Source organism: Procambarus clarkii, chromosome 65 (genome assembly GCF_040958095.1).
Source record: "Procambarus clarkii isolate CNS0578487 chromosome 65, FALCON_Pclarkii_2.0, whole genome shotgun sequence".
NCBI classification, from domain to species: domain Eukaryota; kingdom Metazoa; phylum Arthropoda; class Malacostraca; order Decapoda; family Cambaridae; genus Procambarus; species Procambarus clarkii.
Genome location: NC_091214.1, coordinates 23929474 through 23951632, shown reverse-complemented (window position 1 = coordinate 23951632; position 22159 = coordinate 23929474). Strand labels below are relative to the sequence as shown.

The window sequence follows — 22159 nt, the reverse complement described above, 5'->3', positions numbered from 1 at the left end:
CTGGAACTAATGGCCAAGTGGCCAAGAAGTACAAACTTAGCTCATTCTTGACAATAACACAACCACAGGGGTGAAACACATCATCTGCAACAAATTTACTGTAATTTGTTTTACTTTCTTCAAGAAATGAGGGAGAGGGGTTTTGACAGTAATGGTTTAATTGTAGGGCTTCCAACTCACACTGAACTATGCAAAGCCCTGCAATCCATCATATCTTCAAAAACAATTTAAAAATGCTGGGCCTGTTCACTAAGTGAACTTGTTCTGTTCACTTAGTGAACAGAACAAGCATAATTCAAAATCCACCGTGGAATGCACAGGAGCGTGGAACAGAGTGCAGGCAAGTATATATTATATAAAAAAGAAAGAAAGGGGAGAGCAACATCCAGAAAGACGAGACAGGCAGGGAAGAGTAGCAAGGGTGATGAAAAAGATTCCAGCCCGTCTTATCAAATCTTCACCATGTAAAAGAAAGAAAAGATGGAAAAATGGTCACTTATGGATGGATACAGTAATAAATGAAGAGTTAACCACTGCACTGCGCAAAGCGCCTTTAGGCGCTCAGAGAGTTGTGCTTTTTGTTTTTTAATTTGGCTATATTTTAATTTTTTTGAATGTTTTCATTACTATTTGTGTTTTGAAATGGAAATATTTGACTTTGGAAACATTTTGACATTAAATTTACCTGAACATTTGTAAAAATAACAAAAATATGTCCTTGTCAATTGCACCAAGACATTTTTGCCGAAAATAGGTGAGCAGTGCAAGGGTTAATACCAGTTGGTTCATCCATATTCAAGAGACAAAGTGAAAGAGGACAAAATGTTATAAAAAGACAATCTCAGGAGTTAGTAAGAATATTACCCAAGAGCTTGTCCACAGTTAAAATTGCCTAAAATGAGTGTGGGTTCAATAAAGTCTAAAGGGTGCACAAGATCCAAGAAAAGTCAAGACAGATTTGTATGGAAATAATTGGAACAGATGGTATACCACTTATTAATTTAATAAATATGCAAGCAGCAGTGAAATCTATGCCCGACTGAAAACATGGAGAAAAAAAAAGTTTCATTATTCCAAACTAAAGTAATACAACTAGGAGCACCAGTGAAAGATGGAGAAGATGACAGCAAGACACGTAACAAAATTTAAAGTAAAACTAGAATATGTAAAACTAGATTAAAGTAAATTTATGTTTCTATCTTTCTTGAGACGTATAAAAATCTTATATTTATTAACGATTCTGCGTGAAATAAGCATTGTTCTGAGATGAATGAATATTGCGGATTTCCGGCTCTACGACCGATGAAAAATGCAACTTATATACAACTACAAATATCTTTAGTTTTACTTTAAATTTTGTCCTGAAAGAGTTTTCATATATAGATCTAGTTTCTGCCGTTCTTCTGACATAAAAAGACCTTTGGTTTAATAAGTTATTAAGATGTTTTCAACAATATTACTAGGGCGTTCACTAGATTCCAACATGGGCGACCCTTTTGGAAACGCCACACTTGGGTTGACCCGATTGACAGACTGGTTATATTCCAACAGGGTCTGAGACATTTGCACTGGCGGGCGGCGTTCTTGCCAACTATATGGCTGTTAAGTTGAAAATTGTAACTGTTAAGAGCATTCTATTGTGGTTTTAATATTGAACAATTATACATATACGAAACAGACAAATCTGGTGTCCGAAATAGTAAAAATATTAGTGTGTGATGTGATGAATGTAAGGGGGATATTGGGTGTGCCTCGTATCCCCTACAACAACAAGAAGTTCGAGAGCGATGAGGCCGCCACCTACTAGCTTCAGGATGTCGTCGAATCTAAATCAACAATATACTACCGCCGCTACTTTCTCGGAAACGTAAGTACCTGCCGCTTTACTTCTCTCACCCTGCCTAGCCTGGCCTGGCCTGACCTGGCCTAGCCAGACCTGACCAGACCTGACCTGGCCTAGCCTAGCCTTACCTAGCCTAGTCTGACCTGGCCTAGTCTGACCTGACCTGGCCTAGCCTTACCCAACACTAATCACCACACGTGACAGCCCAAACGAATCGCAAATAAGTACACGTAACAAGTCATATGCCCGGACACACTCACCTTGGGGACTGAGTGGTAACTATTGTATAGAAGAGCCGGCTCCCTGAGAGTGGTAAGAGGGCGTGATAAGAGGCTAACGTGTGGTCTTGAAGGAAGTCGATAAAGCAGACAATTTTCAAAAGGAAGGGCAGCATAACGAGCAGACAGGAATGGACAGACAGTCGGTTATCCCATAATGTGTAATACGCCCCGCACAGCATGGGTGGAGTGGGGGGGGGGGTGTTGTAGCAGGGCACAGTATGGTGATGGTGCGGGTGAAGTACACACCCACTGAATTCCTGCCATCAATAATTGTTTTCATAACCATTAGAACAATGGCATCCCTCCAGCCACCATCCTTCCACTGACCGCCTCTTCTGGTCCTCCACCTCAGACAATAACCCCCCACACCCCCTCTCTCTTCCAGACATCAGCATGTCAAAATCAGTACCATAATGTGTTTAAACTATTTAAACTAAGTCATTGTGTATCTCAAGGTATCTTAATTCATTTGAAAATGTACATGTGCATTCGTTCATATACTCGCCTAATTGTGCTTGCTGGGGTTGAGCTCTGGCTCTTTAGTTCCACCTCTCAACCGTCAATCAACAGGTGTACAGGTTTCTGAGCCTATTGGGCTCTATCATATCTACACTTGAACCTGTGTATGGAGTCAGCCTCCACCACATCACTTACTAATGCATTCCATTAGATATAATCATATATGATTACACATAATCATAATCATTCCATACACATAATCATATATGTGTACGTCAACGTATACATACATGTGTATATATACCTCATATTAAAATACTGATAAACGAATGACCATGAACAAATTAATTTATAATTGTAGCACTATATATAATTTTAATAGACTAATTACGTGTTTATACATTTGAATGGTCCAGACAGGTGGCCAGCCTTGGACATATACACTTCTGGTAGGCACAATGACCTCATGTTAGACCCTTGATAGATTATGTGAGAGAGAGAGAGAGCTGGGGCAGGGAGGTGCGTGCCCCAGGGAGATAATCCATGCCCATGCCCCGCCTCGAGGTCAGTTCTCGAGTCACACCAAGAATAACAATCGAGCAAGTTGTCCTGACCAGGATGTGGCATATTAGGGAGGGTTGAGGAATAGGAAGCCTGTCTGATAGGGCTCTTGGCAAGCAGCTCTCCCTCAGTCTACCTATCTATATGGAAGAAATGTATCTAGGCCCTCTTCCCCCCTGCCTATTCTCTCTCCCCCACCTTTCTTCCTTCATTTCCTCCCTCCTTCCCTCCCCCTCACTGGTGAGAGAGTAGGAGTGTGAGAGTGGTTAGAGAACTCGTAGTTCTCACGCTCGTGAAATTGTCTGCGACCCTGGAGGAGTAGAGCGGAGGGGGGGGTGAAAGTAGGTGACGATGGAGGAGTAGAGGGGAGCATTATATGCAGTGAACGTAGGTGTCTATGGAAGAGTACATCATAGAGGAGGGTGAAAGGAAGGTGACGATGGAGGAGGAGAAGGGAGGGGGTGTGAAGGTAGGTGATGATGGAGGAGTAGAGGGGAGGAGGGGGGCAAAGGTAGGTGTCTATGGAAGAGTACATCATAGAGGGGGGTGAAGGTAGGTGGCGATGGAGTAGAGCAAAAGGGGTGGGGGTTGAAAGTAATCCTGAGTTTAATTTTTTAGTTATATACAGTGACACCTCGGCTTACAAATGAATATTTATGAACTTTTCGGGTTACGAGCCTAATTTCTTCGAAAAATTTGAATCGGGTTACAAACTTTGCCTCGGGAAAGGAGTTTGTTGATATATGTATGGGCTGACCTAGCGCGTGGTGGCATGGTGATCGCGCCTCAGTTTACCAGTGTCTCCTGCCTAGTAACTATCGTGCCTGAATTCTTTGTAAAGCATTACATTTGTTTTGGGATTTTTGGCTATTTGAACATAAAATTTGTTATTATATATCTTGCCATGAGTCCCAAGAAAGCCAGTGGTAAGGTTCAAGCCAAGAAAACACATGTGAGAATGACCATAGAGGAAAAACAAGAGAGCATTCATAAACATCAAAACGGTGCACAGGTTGTTGAACTAGCTAGGCAGTACAACAAGTCTATGTCAACAATATGCACTATACTTGCTAAGAAAAGGACATAATGAGCATTAAAGTGGCAAAAGGCATATCAACAATCCCGAAACAAAGAACACAAACACTTGAGGATGTTAAAAAGTTTTTATTAATTTGGATACACAACAAGGAGTTAGCAGGTGATAGCATTTCAGAGGCCATCATTTGTGAGAAACCAAGGCATTTGCATGAAGACCTTTTAAAGAAAACCCCTGGAACGAGGGGGGGGGGGAAAGATGAATCAAGTTTGAAAATGTGAAAAGTTTGTGTGACAATAGAGCCTCGTGGAAAACTTTTGCTGTGGTCATTACCTGGTGGAATGCACCCAGGATGGAGTATCAGGGCTATACATCTTTTAAATCATAAAAGTAATAAACATTTCCATCAACCTTACAAACAATATTAACCTATTTTCATGTATTTCCCCCATGTGCATTTTAACAAAGTTGCTAAATTGCCTTTATCATTCTGTAAAATTTCAATTACAGTACTGTATGTATAATTTTGTTAGTATAAATGGACTGAATATTCTGAAATTGCTATTAATTTTACAATTTCAGATTCAAAGGTGGTCTGGACACCCAATTTGGTCAGACAGGTGAAGAGAGCATTTAGGATAGTTCGAAGAGATGAAGATGGTCGCAATTGTGTTCGAAGAGGCAAATGCCCCCCTTTTGCTCCTGACATTATGTTCAACATTGACCTCTGCACACCTAACACAAGGTAGGTTGAAAACTCCTCCTTTATGTCATTGGTACATTAGCCAGAAACTCAGGGCTCATGTAGGAATATCCCTAAAAAGAAAAAAAGTGGCCCCAACCTCCAAGTCTGGAGGATGAGCAGGAGCATTGTCGAGAAGCAGGACCTTGAGTGTCAAACTTTTCTCTTGCAGATATTTTTTGATGGCAGGGCAAACCACTCCACATCACAGTTTTTCTGCACGTTATATATTTTTTAAAACTCTTGGATTTTCGGAATGATACATGAGCAAGGGTTTAATTTTCAAATTGCCACACAGCACAAGAGTTAGCCTATCCTGACACAAGTTAGCCCAAGTTAGCTTGTGTCCGGGCAGTGACGTCTCCTCTTGGGTAATGTATGTCCTCTTCGGCAATTTTTTCCAGAATAACTATGTCTCCTCACAATTAAACACTTGTTGTGGAATGTATCCATCAATACAGCACAGTGTATCTACAAAATTTTAATTTTTTAGTTATATATAGTGTCACCTCGGCTTACGAATGAATATTTATGAACTTTTCGGGTTACGAGCCTAATTTCTTCAAAAAATTTGAATCGGGTTACAAACTTTGCCTCGGGAAATGAGTTTGTTGATATGCGTATGGGCTGACCTAGCGCGTGGTGGCATGGTGATCGCACCTCAGTTTACCAGTGTCTCCTGCCTAGTAACTATCGCGCCTGAATTTTTTATAAAGCATTACATTTGTTTTGGGATTTTTGGCTATTTGAACATAAAATTTGTTATTATATATCTTGCCATGAGTCCCAAGAAAGCCAGTGGTAAGGTTCAAGCCAAGAAAACACATGTGAGAATGACCATAGAGGAAAAACAAGAGAGCATTCATAAACGTCAAAACGGTGCACAGGTTGTTGAACTAGCTAGGCAGTACAACAAATCTATGTCAACAATATGCACTATACTTGCTAAGAAAAAGGACATTATGAGCGTTAAAGTGGCAAAAGGCATATCAACAATCCCGAAACAAAGAACACAAACACTTAAGGATGTTGAAAAGTTTTTATTAATTTGGGTACACAACAAAGAGTTAGCAAGTGATAGCATTTCAGAGGCCATCATTTGTGAGAAACCAAGGCATTTGCATGAAGACCTTTTAAAGAAAACCCCTGGAACGAGGGGGAAAAAGATGAATCAAGTTTGAAAATGTGAAAAGTTTGTGTGACAATAGAGCCTCGTAGAAAACTTTTGCTGTGGTCATTACCTGGTGGAATGCACCCAGGATGGAGTATCAGGGCTATACATCTTTTAAATCATAAAAGTAATAAACATTTCCCATCAACCTTACAAACCATATTAACCTATTTTCATGTATTTCCCCCATGTGCATTTTAACAAAGTTACTAAATTGCCTTTATCATTCTGTAAAAATTCAATTACAGTATACTGTATATAATTTTGTTAGTATAAATGAACTGAATATTCTGAAATCACTATTAATTTTACAATTTCAGATTCAAAGGTGGTCTGGACACCCAATTTGGTCAGACAGGTGAAGAGAGCATTTAGGATAGTTCGAAGAGATGAAGATGGTCACAATTGTGTTTGAAGAGGCAAACGCCCCCCTTTGCTCCTGACATTATGTTCAGCCTATTGACCCCTGCACACCTAACACAAGGTAGGTTGAAAACTCCTCCTTCATGTCATTGGTTCATTAGCCAGAAACTTGCACGGTGAATGCTCAAAGACCCTTTCTTTATTCAGTGTTGTCACATACCTCATGGGGGTATGGATAGGCAAACACTCATTCGGTTAAACTTGCCTTGTAGTACTTTCAGAGCTCAGTAATTTGGAATCTGGTTAGCACTTTCCAAATAAATTGACCTTTAAAGTGAATTCCTATTTAGGTTTAAAACATTATACCGAATGAGAAACTCGGATTATATAGCCGAACACCAGAAATGTTGTTATTCAATTTGGTTGCCTAAAGCACATTCAAGGACTACACATTACATGGCATTCCAGGATTCCTCTATACCTTGCCTTATGCTGTAAACATTGCCACAACCCTGTGTTTTATTGATTTAAATGGCCACAGGGAGGCATACAACACTGCAGATTATGATGTCATTAGTTATCCACTGTGCTGACAAGTGGGCTGACTGATGTTCGTTGACACCTGTATCGTGCTTCAATTTAATCGCCAGGAGATCACCCTCTCACTAGACTCGTCTGTAGGAAGTAGAGTATAGTATCTCAAATTACCTTGGATCATAAATAGCATAAGACTTGGGGGTAGGAGAGGGTTGCAGTGTTTGTCATGGCTCTCAGTTGTTCCTGGTATTAGGCAATTTAGTTCTGGAATCATTTTTGTTGGCCAATGTTAAACTTTTTCGAAAGTAGATGTTTTTCTGAAAGGGAAGGGGGGGGGGGAACCTCTATGCTTGGATACAGTTATCTAAGTAAATACTTAGACTTATACAGTAGAATAACTACCTTCTTTTCCTTAGTCAAAAAGGTTGCTTGTTTATTTTTAGGGACTTGTATTTTCTTTTATTTTTAACTGCAGCAACTTTCAGTGAATGATAGATTCTTACTGAAAGGACCTTTACTTCATTGTTGTTGCTTTATGGTCATCTCATTGTGTACAGGGATTCCGCGAAGCTTTTGGGGTTAGTCTTTGACACTCGTTTGTCTTGGTCAGCCCATATCTCTTGCCTCCGAGTTGAATGCTCTAAGGCCCTTAACCTCCTTAAGGTTTTATCCCATACTTCTTGGGGAGCGGATAGGCGCACGCTCCTCTATTTGCACTCCTCTCTCGTCCTGTCTAAACTCGATTATGGTTGCCCTGCATACTCTTCTGCTTCTCCTTCTACTCTTCGCCGTCATGATGCTTTGCACCATACTGGGTTGCATCTCGGCTCTGGTGCCTTTCGTTCGACTCCCGCCCTTAGTTTGTATGTTGACACAGGCTTTCTCTCTCTTCAGGACTGCCGTGATCGCTACTGTCTTCGCTATCTTGCGAGGTCCTTCCAACATCCTTCCTCTCACCTCTGTCGTGCATTGACTTTTCCTCCTCCTGTGGTTCCTGTTCCTCTTCATTGTCTCCCATTTTCTGTCCAGTTATCTCGCTTACAGGATTCTCTTTCTGTTCATATTTCTAATGTTTCTCCTCGTATTGTTCCTTCATTACCTCCGTGGAGAGTCCCCCTTCCCAAGTTTTGTACGTCCTTGACTTGTATTACTAAAACCTTTACCCCTCCTACAATTCTGAAAAGCCTCTTCCTTGAGCACTTTTCTTCGCACTCCCACTCTATTTCCATCTTCCCTGATGGGTCTAAGTCTGCGGATGGTGTGGGCTACTCTGTTGTTTTTCCTGACCGTACTTACATGTGTCGCCTCCCTTCGGAGGCTAGCGTCTTTACGGCAGAACTTTATGCTATTCTCTATGCTCTTTGTCTCTTGCTTTCTCATTCTTCCTTTGTGGTTGTAGTTGATTCTCGTAGTGCCCTCATGGCTCTAGGGTCCTTTAATCCTGTCCATCCGGTGGTCATTGAGATTCAACATTGGCTGTTTCTTATTTCTAGTAAATTTAAATCAGTAAAGTTTTGCTGGGTTCCCAGCCATATTGGTGTTTCAATGAGCGTGCGGATGCTGCCGCTAAGGAAGCTATCCGTTTTTGTCCCATCTCCCGTAAAGGTATTCCTTATTCCGACTTTTATCCTGTTATTCATTCTTCCCCGTTGGCAGGGTTGTTGGTAACAAGCTGCGTACTCTCAAACTTAGTGTGTCCCCGTGGCCTTCCTCCTACCACCGTAACCGGGGGTGGGACACTGCTTTGGCACGGCTGTGGGTTGGTCATACCCGCTTAACCCACGGTCACTTAATGGAGCGCCACCCTGCTCCTTATTGTCCGAATTGCGTTGTCCCTCTTACAGTTGTGCATATCCTTGTTGAATGTCCTGACTTCCAGGACGAGCGTGTGTCTTGCTTTCCGACCGTCCCTCGCAGTCACTTGTCCCTCGATAGAATTCTAGGTGAATTGGATACTTTTGATATCGTCCGCCTTATGCGTTTTTGTTCTCGTATTGGCATTCTTGGTGATATTTAGCGCCTCTGATTATTTTGCACTTTGATGGTGCTACATGGCCTTCCCGGTTTGGTGCCTTCTTTTGGTAATTACCTGACCTTCATTGTTGTTTCATTTTAATGTGGTAGTTGTGATATGGATTGTTCTGGCTCACGTGCAAGGTCTTGGATTTTTTTCTGTTTTATATTACGAAATTGCCAGTCTTGTTACTATTTGTAGAGTTAGAGATCTGCATTAAGGCCTCAATATTATGTTCTTTATAACATGTTATCAGCAATTTTTGTGGTTGGTAATATTTAGATTAATGTCAGTGATGTATATGACAAGGGTTAAGACCCCTTGTGGTATGACAGCATTTTTCCCTTCATTTCTTTAACCAATGAAATGGTCCTCATAACCATTCTTGTCCTTTCTACCATGTACCTGTTTGTTGCTTCTTGGTCTTTCATTTGGTACTTTGGCTATTACCAAAGGCCATTTTTTTAATGTTGCAATTACCGTTTAAAAAAAAAATGAGCAGGTTCATTAGGCAGGGTTTGTTTTTAGCACAGTTTTACAAAAAAGATTCCATTCCTTCAGGACCTTGCAGATGTTAGGTCAAACTAATTGACAGTAATCTGTTTTGCCCTTTCAAACAATGAGGGTTTTAATCTAGGTAAAATATTTCAGAATATCTGACAAGTTTGGCAGACAAATCATTTAAGAGCTTTGATTAAATTTAAGTTAAAGACTTTGTGAAAACCATGTTGTATAGATGCTTCAGTGTCACTTTTCTAATGTTTTGTAAATTTAACAATGATCTTTAGTTAATTTAATCATAATTTGTACAAAGCTTAGGTGTTACATAGCTTTAAATTTACTTTCAAATATGAAAACTAAAATATTGACTAAAGTTTCTTCCACTTTAATATTTCAGACTAATTTGCAATATTTGTTAGTTTATGTAAATTGAATAGGTAGTCCACTTTTACATCTTTTCAATGCATTTTGCATGCACCTATGTAACAAGTTACAAATAGATGTAAATTTTACCAAGTATTTATTTTCAAAATAAAAAAAATTCAGATGTTTAAACATTGCATCATAGTAAACAATAATTTCCAGCATAATTTCAGGATAAGGTATATAAAGTAGTTTCATTAAAATTGTTTTATTTAATAAGTTTTACATATAGTATTTATAATACATCTAATATTTATTACTGTTTCAGGTTGTGAGACAGATGCTCCTAGATGAACAGAAGATCCAAAAGGCCAAGACAACTCCAGAGACAATCACCTGTAAAAGAAAAATAAACATTAAACAGAGACACTACTTTTATTATCACAAATGCCTAATAATAAGCCCCAAAAATCCTAACAGCCTATCTTTTAAGATAGGCTCAGCAAGGCCTATCCCTTCCTCTGAATTTAGTGCAGAGCTTGTTCCCTGAATGGGTGCATTACATCCACCACTTTAGTGCCATCAACACGTTGTACATATGCTTTACTGAAAGCACTGTACAATGCATGCCAGGCACTAAAGTTTTAGATGCATCCACCCATTCAGCAAACAAGCCCTGTGAGAATTAACAATGTAACCATTGTTAAGGGTCCCTAAACCTATGCAAATCTAGTCCATCTATTAGATGGGTAGTAGAGCAAAGCTCTGAAAAAGCCAAGCCAGGGAAATCTGCAAGACTGCCTGGTCCCCTTTTATGAAATGGGGTAGGATCAGTACAAACTGCATCATCCCTGTGGGTTGTAACAGTAGGACATGGTTACACACCTATAAATGGACTAGATAAGAGAATTAAGATTAGGTCATTGATATAGCTAAAACATCAAATTCAAACTCACCCACTTTTGTAGAGTAAAGGAGACTCACACCAGTCCATGCATCATAATCACTTTCACCTGAAAAATATTTCAACAAATTAATTTCAGATGTAAAGTCAATCTTGCTTTACTTTTCAAATTAGCATTCAGTAGTTTACAAATTCAGATGGAAAACATTTCTTTAAGGAATTTACCTTTCCTACATATTCTAGTAGCAGTAGTAAAGATCTAATTTAGCTATAAATATATATGGCATCAATTTGCCAAGTTCAGTAAATGTCATTTGAGAAACTATCCACAACTGCACTTCAATGGCAATTTACATTTATCTTTAGCCAATGCTATATTGTTTAAGTTATTACTATTTTTTTACTTTTATGCAAATCTATTCAGATTAACCTTTACTACAACTGACAGAGGGACTTCTAGACTTTCCAAATCACATTCTGGAAAACTATAAATTTAAAACCAAGCTAAAGTAAACATTGAATATTTTTTTTACTTTCAAGGGAAAAATACCATCACTTAGAACAAAACTTTTCCTGCCATTAACTTTGACTTATGATTACCCTTAACAGTGTTATACATTTATAGATTAAAGCTTATTTAACAAACATTTAATGTTAACTAAACAAGACTTATTTCATTAAAATTTTATTAATAAAACACCCTCAACTATGCTGTTTAAGATCTAATGCCCCACATTACAATTTTCACAATTTCAACATGCCATTCTATTCAATACATTCCTGAAAGGACTAAACTTGCAGATATGGTACCCACTAGCCTAAGCCTAGACTTCCATACCCTAATATTTCATAGGTTTTTAGCAATTAACTTCTACCCTCTAATTCCAATGTACACAACACTACTTACTGTAGATCTGCAAGTATTTTCCTGCAGCTCTTTGTTGCCAGGACCTTCCACAACCTGTCATGTGAACAGCAAATATTACTAACAAGTTATTGGCATAGCAATGTTATTTTGTTCATACCTGTACCACCAGTTTAACAGTTGCCGTTTTAAATGGAACACTAACTATCTATGTTCCCCCTTCAAAAGTTATGCTTGTCTACAGTATTTCGTTTTTAATTAACTATTTAAGGGGGATATTCTGAATAGCAAGTGCCAATAGGCACTGCCACTGGCTTATGGCAAAAGATTCTGTAGCAATAGAACTATACGCCACACTTTCTCCCAACTGTTCAGTGGCAAAAGGGAGGGGGGTGTCCATTTACTGTACCACTTACATTTTAGTGTGGGCTTCATCCACTACTCTGATGTTAGCCGAAACATTTGTGCCAGCTGCTGGTTTGAAAGGGAGGCATACCATGTGCCAATTCAGGAAGCTTTCCACGTTCCTCACTGCATGTCAGCTCAGGACCTCACTACCATGTTGGGAGGCAGTTGAAGACTAACCAATCAACATCCCAGGCTGGAGAGCAGTGCCAGCTCAGAGAGAATTTACCACCTGCAAAAAATTTAATACTCTTAACAATCTACACCATCTATCTCATCTTTACCTAGCCCCCAAACCTTACATTTGTCAGCATTAAACTGCATCTGGTAGTCTTAACCATTTCAAAACTATAGGGCATCGGTATTTTTTGTTTGCCAATTCTGCAACTATTGCAGTCTAAACCATAATCTTGCAAATAACCGAGGTCCAAGGAGAGCTTTTAGGCACTACTTACAACACTTCTCCCAACTTAACCCCATTTATACTAATTTCCTTTGGTATAGCCATGATCTAATCAACTTCAGTCAGCATTCCCAATGATCCGAGCCCCTATCAATTTTGCGTCACTATCAAAATCTCTGCTGAAGTCAAGGTACACAAAATCACAAACCTTATCACTATTTCCTCAACTATGCAATGTAATCCATGAACATTTAGTAATAAAACTATGCGATTCATGTAGCTAGTCATGTTTCTCAAAAAGAGTAGAGAAATGGCACTTGCAATGTTAGATTCTAGTAACTTTCCTCACAACAGACTAAGCTAATTGGTCACTAACTTAAGCGTTAAAGTTAACTCAAACTTTTCCTTTAAAACTTCCTATATTAGGAACTTTCCACGACCGGCCTTTACCCGACATAATTAAATAGGGTAAAAACGGTATATTAAATGCAGTAAAACTACGGTAAATTCAATATGATAAACTTGCATTCTTTAAGCATGGGCTGCATAGTAAGTGAACTAAACTGAATGTTAAGCACCCTGGCAAACCACTTCGTTCTATTCAATTCCTTTATTTAATCACTTTGTCCGGCTAGAATTTTTATTTTAGATTAAAGGAACACCCTCCCTGGTAACGGCTGAACTAGTTAACCAAATACAAATATTTAGGTAAAATACTTTCATAAAACCCGTCTACTTCCCCCACCAGTAGACTTGTTCAGCTAAAGGCATAATGTAATGTTCCACTTTAGTAAATAAAGACTTAAAAAAACACTACCCCATCTGTGTAGTTACCGGTTACCTGACATTCTACGCTTAAAATAACCCATCTATTCCCCATAATTGTTCGATATAACTTACCTCTCACCCGCTCGTCGAGTACACAGCAGTATACATCCTCCTCCATCACTCACCGCGTGGATACTATTTCATTCTGGCCGCAAATTGCCTCAAATCACCTACGTTGTCCATAAACATATATAGAAGAGCAACTGACCGTAACACCCGTATAGCGATCATCACATAACGTGGGAACATTAGTAGTACTGCTGTCAAAACATAGATGGCGCCAGGACAAACGGTAATTCCTATGGACTCGGATACAAGACACTCCGTACATTGACAACATCGCACACTAATATTTTTACCACTTCGGACACCAGCTTTAGGCGTTTCGCATATGTGTACGTGTTCCATATTAAAACGACAATATAATGCTATTAACAATTACAATCTTCTATTTAACAGGCATATAGTTATTAAATGAAGTTTAGTGATGTAATAGACATAATCCGGAGTTGGTAAGGACGCCGCCCGCCAGCGTAAACACAACACACCCGAATGCCCACAAACACGATACAACGCACAAAACACAACACTTCTGTCAGTTTTTTGATAAACTCCTTTTATATTTATTATGTGATAGTTATACTTGCATAAAATGATAACTATTATAGGTAAGCGCCTAATATTTAATATTAATCAATAAAAAAGAAGTCAGAAGCCACACGCCTGTCTGTACATGTCTTTTGTGTAAAAGTATTTTGGGCGCTCATGTACTTGTGCGCTAGCTAGCGTTCACAACTGTTCTCGCCTACAAGCATTAGAATTAAACAAACGAATTTATTTTTTCATTTATATACAAGAAGAGAAGGCTACTCTTGAGTCTGTAATATTCATCTGATCACTGGTCTCCCATTTGGTCCTCATTGATTTCTAAAATAAAAAAAAAAAAAATGTTTATTTAGGTAAGGTACATACATACAATAAATTTTTACAAAGATTGGTTGACTTATAGGTAGAGCTAGTACATACAATGCCTAAAGCCACTATTACGCAAAGCATTTCGGGCATGATAAACTTAAATGACAAGCTTAATACTAATTGAGGATAATGAGTAGAATGAAAACAAGAAATGAAAACATAGATGAAAAAGCAGCACAAATACAATTATGTCGACAAACAGCGCTCTTAAAAAAAAAAAAAAAAAAAAAAAAAACAGACATTGGTTGACAATAGAAGGGTAAGGTAGGTTACAGGGAATTTATTAGGTATAGCTTCGTTTTTAACTTAAACTGGTTGAGAGAGGTACAGTCTTTAACATGGTTGGGAAGGTCATTCCACATTCTGGGCCCCTTGATTTGTAGAGCATTTCTAGTTTGATTAAGTCGTACTCTAGGAATATCAAAACTGTCTTACTTAAAACTTATCTTAACTTATCTTACTTAAAAACTTAATATCAAAACTTATCTTACTATTATTGAATGTCAATAACCGTATTATGCAATTTCAATTTCTTCTATTTCTTTCTTTATTATGCACCCCATACCCATCCCGTGGGCGGTGGTGTAAAGGATTACAGAGGCACATAATCGGTTCAGGAACTGAACCCTCTAGTTCGGTTAGCTAAGCAAGTAACAGTGTTTGACGCTAGTTACAAAATTATTAATGTTGTATACACATGTACACACACTCATACATACATGTACACACACACACACACACACACATATATATATATATACATATATATATATATATATATATATATATATATATATATATATATATATATATATATATATATATATATATATATATAATCGACCGTTTGAATTAGTAATGAACAAAAAGAAACGGAGAAATAATAACAGACAGCGAGACAGTGAGAGTGACGATGAGATTGCAAAGAGACCAAAGAATGAGACCCTACTCAGCAAGACTCAAGACAAGCAAGACAAGACAAGAAGGAAGAGGCTGTTGTTCCCTACAACATGCCAATTGAATTTCCACCAAAAGCTAGAGTGGACGGTACGTCTGGCTAAACAATGTTTGGAAATGGTCACTGCTTGATCGCAAGCGGGGATATTTCTGATGGGGGAGAAAGAAACATTTGCGCAGCGCGTCCCGCGGCGTTGCGCGGGCAGTCTGGGGCCGTATAAATACGGGCGCATAGAGGGGCTCTGCCCTCACTCCGCCTGCCCCCGCCGCTGCCCTCGCAAAGCCCACCCTCCTCCCCTTTGCAAGCGGCTGTCTTTGTACCCCCGTCATGCTTTGCACAGTTGTCCCCTTTTCTCCCCACTGCATGTGGGAAGGGGGGTGCAGCGCCGGTCCCCAAGTGTCCCGCTGTCCGCAGCTAATACTTTGCCCAGTCTAGGTGCTAGTAAGCCCTACTAGTAGTCACACCCCCTTCTCCTTATTCATTAGGTCTTTTACGGCCTCTTGGCCGGGTACATTACGTGTTTATGTGGTCTCTCACTTATTAGTTATTCTTTGTGTCCTGCCTGTTATATCCTAGTGTTATGTAATTACTACACATTTGCACTCGGCCTTAATTCTAGTACCAGTTAACCTTTAGGTTTCTGCAGAATTAGTTTCCATGTCACTATAGGCTAAGGTCTCATACTTACTACGGGTGTACCTTTTAAGTTAAATCTAGTTCTCGGACTTGGAATTGTTACTGTTAATTCTTACTTTATATATTTACTTTATATATTTTAATATAAACGTTATATATTTACTTACTTTATATATTTGAAACTTTATATATTTACATGTTCAATATTAAGTTTAATATAATATAAACTTTGTTATAAGTCTATAATATAAACCGTGTTTAATATAAACTTTATATATTTACTTACTTTATATATTTGAAACTTTATATATTTACATGTTCTGCAGAATTTAATCTTCAATAAATTTAAAGCCCCATACTGCCAGTATCTTTCTCCCCCTGATCAGAAATACGAACCACTTTTCAAGGAGGGTCTTCACCAGCCCTACATAACAGTTTATTTCTGTAAATGATGATGATGATAAATTTCAATAAATGTAAGTAAGAACATAAGAACGGAAACTGGTCGCGTAAATGGAAATGGTTGGGTACATTTCCTTTCACCTACCTAATGCGAATATTCATGTGTCCGGACACTGGCGATGGTGTGGTATTGCCTATTTATTTGACCATATCTTTATGGTCAAATAAACCGGCGTCAAATAAAATTAGGCGTCTTTGGGTACAACAAAGGTGGTAGGGGAGGCATAGAGCCCCACATCTATCCCCCCTTGTTGTACCCATAGTCACTGGTAATTAAGTACAATTCTGGAACGGGAGATCAGGCTAGTTTGAATTCTTAGTGCATACATGACTAGGAAAAGAGGGGGTGGGTATCACCACAGTTAATGCAGGTGAATTACAATTTAAATAAGTATGACCGGATTTGTCACACAATAGCCAAACGTACACCTTGATACAAGTGAAAACAATGTGTCCATAATTCCATCATTAATGCAGAGGGAATGTATTTTTTCATGTCACACTTTGCAACAGCAAGAACTAGAGTAAGAGAACAACTTTTGAAAGCGATTTCAATGATGCGAAAGGGTATAAAGCGTTTGCTGTGAAGGGGGCTGCACATCCCCGTTCCATTGCAACATAGGAGGGGATGAATGAGTGCACTGATGCTGGCACTTAAATGCACATTTTTGAGACCCAAAATGGGACCTCGCCAATGCACGAGGGGTCAGTTAGGTAGTCAACAGCATCTTTCGAAGGAGCTTCGACAACTTGTGGGCCAGACAGTGGACATGAAATCACATTAAAACCACTCGTAATATTCGTATCAACTGAAGTCATGAGGTGGTAGTGCCTCATATGGGCCATTATATCTGCAATTTCCTTAATTCTTATGAATCAAGATTCTTATCTCCAAACCAGGTCTCTTTCCTGAATCTATAATTGTAATTATATCCATTATTGTGTTGATATATTTGAAACATTTGACTTTGAAGAATACAAGTAAATAAAAGTATAACAATCATGTCACCCCTTACTCTTGTCTTTCTAGAAAATGTAAATTAAACTTTTTTTAATCTTTCTTCATTAATGTTTCTTATTATTGAAATTAAATTGCCATACTTAACTTACATACTGGAGCTTAGACAGCAACGCCATCTATGGAGTGGATACGTCGGGCGTTTGTGTCTAAGCCTGTAAGTGAGGTGCCCTAGAGTGTCCCTGTTACTGATGACGTGTCTGATTAGAGTCGACCTGGGACGGCTGTAATGGAAGTTGGATCAGTCTATCCAAGGCAGCCGTCTTGTCTCCAAGTATTTGCTGCAGCAGCTGTGAGTCACCCCCCAGATGAACACTGTGGTGTTAACCTGCCTGTGACGGGGCAGTTGAGGGATTGTTGTACCTGGGACTGACTGGTGGAGACGCTTAACCACTGGGGTGTTGTAGTGAGAAGAGTGACCTGTGGGATCACACGAGGCTCCTGACTAGGGCTCGCGACCTTAGTATCGATCGTGGAGTGGCCTAACCAGCGTTGCTGATTGGAACCTGCCAGCTACATGCTGGATTTGTGGTTGAAGGCCTCCACGACGGTGCCCCCAGTGGAACTGTGATTTGGCTGGCCTGTGGCCAGGGTAGACTCAAGAGAATCGAAGGATTCGTCGTGAGGCCACCAGAAGACTAAGACCTTAGCATCGTCGAGCGCCGTGGAACACTCCGCGTCTTCAGAAGACTACGTTGTACATAATAGTGTTTAACCCCCCCCCCCCCTTGTATAACCTTTTTTATATTTATGGTGACGGTAATAATTATATTATTAAGTTTTTGCCTTTATTTCCCTTCCACTTTAATTTACTTGTGTTACGGATCACATCCCTTGAAAGCCACTATTAGCTTGGGGCCGGATACCCTACCTCTAACAACATCAGAGAAAGAACCCAGTTGCGACCCGAGAGGGCCGTAACATAATTCAACACAGGCCAAATTGCCTGTGTTGAAGGGAATGTAATTTTCTTAAATAGCACAAAGATCAAAGGTTTTGGTTGATCCTCCACTAAGCACTGCATCTATGGACTAGATTATAGTTTGTATATAGAATCAATTTTCCTTTACAATTACTATACCAGAAATTTTTCCAACAAATTTCCAAGTGTACACACTACAGTATATCAAAGCTAAGGTCAGGGGAAAGTGGCAGGAAACAAGTGATCCCTCAATCAGGTTGGTGGCAAATACAGACCTACAATCATGTTTACATTGCCAAAACCTAGGTAATTATTGAGCCTTTTGCCACCCCACCAGTCACAGTATGTAGGAAAGGGGTATGTGAGAGGGAGAGATTGAAACTAAAAGGATTTCATACCCCTGCCTATTAATCCAACTGAGCGAGGTATATGAATACACAAGAACCTCATGGAGTGTAGGCAGGTCAGCATGCAAGAGTCCATAGCACACCATGGCTTCCCACAGGTACTGTACAAACCCCCTCAATGCTCACTTCAAGAAATTGATAAACTGATTTAGTGTAAATGTAGAAAGTACTCACTTTACCTCCTCAATCCCTAACCAAAGAAGTATCTTGTTCCTCCAGGAATTGCAGCCCCTGGGATATAGAGTAAGAGAGATCAACAGTGACTCCACATACAGTAAACATGGAAAGATGCTGAAGCATAAATACAGCAGCCCAGCCATCAGTGACTTGGATTCAAGACACTAATGAATTTCAATTTAAAGTTAAAACCACCTTTATAGAAAGAGCTATATTTTTTTAACGTTGGTAGTTGAAAGCAGTTGTATCAGCCTCAGACTGGAATACTACATGCAATACAGGACAATAAGCACACTGAGATATACTATACCTGGCTCTTACCTGGAGTGGGTTCCAAGAGTTGTGCCCACACTTTACTTGTTAGAGCTTGGTCACTGTTGCTCAGAGTGGCCAACAAGTCCACACATCTACTGGTTAGTCCGGCACTTCTTCCAGGAAACACTTTTCTTGGAAGTCCGTTTTGTTCCAACAATATTCCTTATACTTGCTGGGAGGATATTGGACAGCCATTGGACTACTGATGTTTTACAGTGTTCTCTTGTGCCAATGGCACCTCTACTCTTCATTGGCTTTGTACATTAATCCTAAATTACCAAAAGAAAATCGGTATCCTAAATTACTGTAACTGCTCAGCTAGTTGAAGGGGTTTGGCATTCAGATCTCATCAAAATAGTCTTGTTTTGCGGCCCATCCTAAAGGTGGAGGGGAGGCGCCAAATGACCACTAACCTGGCTGCCAAACCCCGTTCTTGAATAAAAGCGCTACAATACTGACAATGTTTGAAGCACACCTCTATAAATACTTCACCCATGCAGTATTTCATGGGTGAAATACACCGGTATTTCCGACCAGCTCCCAGGGAGCCGGTCGGCCGAGCGGACAACACGCTGGGCTTGTGGTCCCGGGTTCGATCCCGGGCACCAGCGAGAAACAATGGGCAAAGTTTCTTTCACCCTATGCCCCTGTTACCTAGCAGTAAAATAGGTACCTGGGTGTTAGTCAGCTGTCATGGGCTGCTTCCTGGGGGTGGAGGTCTGGTCGAGGACCGGGCCGCGGGGACACTAAAGCCCCGAAATCATTTCAAGATAACCTCAAGATGAATTGCAACCAATTGCCAACAGACTAACACCAAATTTGTTTTTATTTGTTTCAGAAAATTGGTTTTCAATTTAGTCCTGTAAATTAAAATTGACGAGCATTCCCTTTGGGTCAGCCAAGAAATGGACAAGCACACTTCAAGGGCTTGATATTTTTACCTTTATGCTGAATTCTTTGCCCCTTATGAGAATGAACTTCAAAAATCTGAATCTAGTGTTGGAAGCATGATCAATACTTCTGGTAAGGTAATGTCATTACCATGTGTTGTACCAGCCACAGCCTCTCCTTTCCCCAGTGCTATAATTAATGCTCTGAATCTCGTCTAGTTATAGCACCAATTTAATTCGGTGCCAATTTTTTTTTTTACTAAAAATGAACCAAAAGGTACGTATTAAAGTAAATAAAATAACTGATACGAGATGTCAAACACTGAGTTCACAGCGTGGGATGGGTCATCACTTGAGCAGGAAAAGTCTACCACTTTTTATCTATACAAGTAACCAATTGTTGTAAACATTTTTTTCGCAAGTTATTACTTATTTTAATGCACTTTTTTTTTTTAAACCAGCTGCTGTATGTTACTTAGCAACCTAACAACTATGCTCAACATTTGGATTTAATATAGTAAGTAATTGCTACAATTTTGGAAGTTACCTGGGGATTATTTAGATCAACCACCGAGTAGTCAATGTGCTAGCAACAGCTTTCTCTCTCTCCAGCTAGAGGAACAGCTTTAATAGGATGAAAATTCTGTTAAGTGTAGTATGTGCGGTACATATTACTGTTACTAGACCACTGAACAAAAAATTTTGTAGTTTCATTTAGCGTTTCTCTGAAGGGCTCTCCATTCAATGTCCTCTCGAATAATACACAACAGTGTCATCAATCCCCAACGGATAAAATGTTGTGGCAAGCAAATACTGTATTCACATTTTCTATGCGTGGGTCCATCAGTTGGCTAGGTTTGGGCAGTTTAGTACACCGTTTTGTCTTGTGTGACAACTCTAAAAAGAACATTCTGCTGAACTGCAACATCAGTTAGTTCTCGAGAACAATTGGTCATTTTCCCAATGTCATCAGTTTCCAGCAGGAACATTATTCACAACCTTGTATTTTATGTACACTCATTTAGTAACCAATTCATATGTAGAATCTCGCATCAAATGGTAACCAACATAAAATACAATCGGCATAATACTTGCCTCAACTCTACAGGCCAGTCAGTTCCATTATAAAATTAACTACATAGGTGTTTGCCATCACAAGTTCAGAATAAATATGTCCAGAAGTTACAGAAAGGTTAATTGAGACCATTATTTAACGTTAAAGACATTTTATACACAAATGTGAAATTGAGGTGTGTAAAGATCAAGGAAGTCAGGATACATCCATTAAACCCCCGGGAATACACTGTCTAGAAGCCAACTCCATCAAAAGTACTCATTACTGCCTATCATGTGCTATATAAAAAAAAATGGATCAAAATGAAAACTTATACAAAGGTACAGAGGGAGGGAGACAGTAACAAGCCCAGGGACACGTTAAAAAATGTATATATTGATGAAATAAAAACTTCCATGGGCTTACAATCTGTTGTTAGGGTGGTTATAAATGGTATGGAGTGTGCCTAAAATTATTTCTTGGTGCATGTGTAGTGATAAAACTAAAGAGGTAAACTAGAAAAAATTGCTCCATTATAAACAAGGAACTGTAGAAATAATTCTAAGCAACACAACAGTTAATGTCGAGCTGTCAACAACGAATTCCACGTGACAAAAGAAACACATCGGGGTCATCAACTAGTAGCAATAGAAGACAGACATCACATACTGTTATAGAAGCTGTATAATAAAATGCTCGAGATTCTACAGAAAGTCTCCCTCCACACGAGGGAAGATTTATTCTTTGTCATGCCCTTAATTCACTTGTATAGCTCGAAAAGATAAGACAAAACTGCATTACCACTTTCACAATGTTTACATTCTGCACAAGTGTCAGTATTCCTGCCACTACAATCTACTTTAGAATAATAATAGTTCAACATTTTGAAAGATCTAGGATTTCACAAATTGTTATTCCCAAATATCATGCAGGTAAAGTGCTAATAGAGATTTAACCGATCTTGTATACTGGCTCCAACACATGGTAACTACTGGTAACAATTTTAATTAAAGCAACTCCATGAAAGATCATCGGCAAACAATCAAAAAATGGGGATAAGTAATAATCA

At 39.2% G+C, this 22159-nt stretch overlaps 2 long non-coding RNA genes across 2 annotated transcripts; one reads left to right on the top strand and one right to left on the bottom strand.

Annotated features, from left to right (window-relative positions):
• Positions 1-1503: 1503 nt before the first annotated feature.
• Positions 1504-10298, top strand: LOC138354967 (uncharacterized). The gene is made up of 4 exons (XR_011223783.1): positions 1504-1867; positions 4763-4925; positions 6414-6577; positions 10200-10298. It is a non-coding gene; the product is annotated as an uncharacterized lncRNA (long non-coding RNA).
• On the bottom strand, positions 10124-14262 carry LOC138354968 (uncharacterized). The gene is made up of 5 exons (XR_011223784.1): positions 13349-14262; positions 12057-12277; positions 11683-11736; positions 10828-10884; positions 10124-10267 (listed from the first exon to the last, which is right to left on the bottom strand). It is a non-coding gene; the product is annotated as an uncharacterized lncRNA (long non-coding RNA).
• Between the last annotated feature and the right edge of the window lie 7897 nt (positions 14263-22159).